The sequence below is a fragment of the Anarrhichthys ocellatus genome, unplaced genomic scaffold, assembly GCF_004355925.1.
Source record: "Anarrhichthys ocellatus isolate YVR2014 unplaced genomic scaffold, GSC_Weel_1.0 scaffold7, whole genome shotgun sequence".
In the NCBI taxonomy this organism is placed as follows: Eukaryota; Metazoa; Chordata; class Actinopteri; order Perciformes; family Anarhichadidae; genus Anarrhichthys; species Anarrhichthys ocellatus.
In genome coordinates this window covers 8,790,542-8,793,672 of record NW_022280037.1, presented here as the reverse complement: position 1 = coordinate 8,793,672, position 3,131 = coordinate 8,790,542, and positions in this window count along the sequence as shown.

Sequence of the window (3,131 nt, the reverse complement as noted above, 5' to 3'; positions counted from 1 at the left end):
AAAAAAACGGATTAAACTCATTAGCAAGACCAGCTGAGGTGGTGATGTCATCAAGTAAGCTGCTGTTCCAATTGTCCATACTGCGTTCTCTGGACTTGGAGTCCAGACTCTAAAAGTACACACGCCCGTACTTGTGTACTTGGGTATTGAGAAAGGCGGTGTGTGCTGTTGCGCAGTGTGTGATAGAAAATGTCATTGTGCTGTATAATGTTCTACTGTGACTTGATTCTATGTTTTACTTACTACAGTACTGTATGTCGGCCACCACTCCCTTCAAAGGAAGAATCTGGAAGGGAGTGCTGCCAGCATGTTTAGAGTAGTCGTAAATCGAAACTGTCGTGAGTGTTATTGAGAATAGATTAGTCATAGACCTTTGATGTAGGGAGTGCATATAGTAATCACAGAGTGTTTAGCTTAGATGTAGTAAACCACAGGATCTATAGATTAGGATCTGTAGTAAATGTTTTGTTTTAGGTACTAATGTGAAATGTGTAGATTCGAAACAAACAAGGTGTCTTGGAGAAACACACCTCTCCATCCCACAGACAACGCATGCACTCTGTGTGATGATGTGACTATGTATTCTGTTGAAAGTACTTTTTTTCTTTCTTTTTTCAATTGATCAAATAATTTTACCTTTTATTTATGAATTTGATGAAACACGTGATCGGATCAGTAATAACCAACAGCCAGAACCAGCTGTGCATTGAGAAAGTAGAGAAGTAAAAGTGAGGGTTCTTGTACCCCCAAGAGTCAATCCAAGCAATGGACGCTCCTGTCATACACTGCAGGAACGTCCCGTGGCGGCTGCGACCACACAAGTGGAAAAAAATGTGGACAAACAAACTGGACAGGTGTGGCTGTTGCTTAACTTTCGAGAATGACGAAGGGTGCAGGTGAGGGATTTCACAATAGCCATACAGTTCAGTAAAGTAAAGAATTCTACTGCTATTTGTTAATCAGATTTAAAGCTATGGAAGCCAATTTCCACCACTGTGATGAATAAAAATAAGATTATGTAAATCATAATGAGAAAGTTTCTCAAAATAATGACTTAGTATCTCATAATTATGACTTACTATCTCATAATGACTTACCATCTCATAATAATGACTTAACATCTCATAATTATGACTTATCTCATAATTAAGACTTAGAAAGGCAGCTTCACCTCTCTTTCTCCTCCGCTCTGTGTCAGTTTGACTGAGATGGTATACCAATGTGGTTCAGCGGCACATACCGATCCCTGGAGTGGTTTGATGCTCCTGTTCCACCGGCACAATAGTCATTTTTGCTCAATGATCTATTGGACTGTTTAAAATGGCAATTTATGTTTTGATTACATGTAATATAGTTTCACTGTATATTTCAGCATGGCTCGTGTCTGCAATGGCAGGTTCCTGTGGAAATGGGCTTCCATACATTCATCAGATTTTTAGCCTAGCTTATTCAATGTGGCTAGTGTGATGCCCTATATTTAGTATAGACCATATTAGAATAGGTTTTGTACTCTAGTTATCATCACCGGTTATTATTTGATAAATTGAAAAGGTCAAATGAATGCAGTTGCATATGGCTCTGTACAGCACATTGAATCTGAAATGACACAATGACAGAGGTGCTGACTTACATCCGTAAGTGTGACACTGAAGGAGGCCTCTTTATACAAAGACCTATGGACCTGACATCACGGCAGCTCATTTGGACAAATGAGCTTGTGTTTCTCTTGATAAAGATGCAAAAAGCTCCCAAAACAAACAAAAAGTGAAGATGGCTTTTAATTTGGTCGACTAAAATTGTTCTTTAAACAGCCATGTGAATATACCCTTATGTTATAGACATACACTGCCTGCTGCATTTCATTGTTCAGACTTGATACAGAAGCCTAATTTCTGCAGTAAAATATAATATGCTTAGCTGGATTGTTTCAGTTGCTGGTCACCGGCACTGAGTTTAGTAAATTTTTTTCACTATGTGCAATACAGTACACCTAATGCACTGTATACTGTTGTTTGTTCCCCTTTAAGACCTGATTGTTTTTACTTTCAATGCAATTACTTACAGCAACCTATTGCTCAGGTGGAATCTTTGTAAATGCTACAACGTTTCAGGTGGATATTTAAAGCCCTGATAAGGTTAACATTAAGTGCACTCTTTGCACAGGCTTATTCATTTTCCATTTATTAAAGTACCACACAGTGTTTGGAAATCAAACATTTCTTAACTGACGTCAGTACAGTGCAAATATTGCCTCGCAGGTTACGCATAATATACACTGGAGAAAATAGGTGCCCATCTTGGCATAAAGCCAAATAACACTGCACATCAAATCAGTTTTCAGACCACTTTGTATCACACAAAAGCTAAAGGATATTTGCCTTCACACACAACTGAAGAGCACTGGCACCCATAAAGTAGAAGCTGAAAATCTAGAATAACAATAATATAAATAATATGTATTAATTTAATTATGTCTATTATTTCTTACAATTTTATTTTATTGCATTACGTAAAACATATGTCAAGTTATACGAGGTTTAGTTCAGCTCCTGCCCTTTTTGACTTTCTACCTACTTCGCTTTTTTTAAACTTTGTTGCAATTCAGTTTTGTTTTAATAAACTGATCATCATTTAATATTACACTGACTTAATGAGCCAGCTTTCCACAGTTCCCTCTCTGCAGCGGTCTGCCGATTTAATAAGAGAAAGTGAGACATAAGTTCCAACTTGTTTCCTTGCGCAATTTTTAGATAGCTCTATTTTAAAGATGATTTTTTTTTTCCTTTATTCGACATCTCCTTGCTGTTATGCCATCAACACCAATCATCCAAGGACATGCAATATCCACACCTCTTTTGAAACATTTGTTTTACATCAATACTTTGCTTTTTAGTTCCAGTTTATCACAGTTTAGTTGGAGCAGGGAAATAACCTCGAACCCCCGAGTTGATATCAACATGCACCTCATGACATAGATTAAATGTGCCTTTCCCTGACTTTTACCAAATGAAAAACAGAGAATATTTCATCTCTAGAATTCTTTTAGATATATTGCCTGAAGGCTTCACCCGAGCCTGCGCTCCTCTGGTCCATCAGAGCGAGTCTAACCAGATACTGAGCTGACTGCGTGG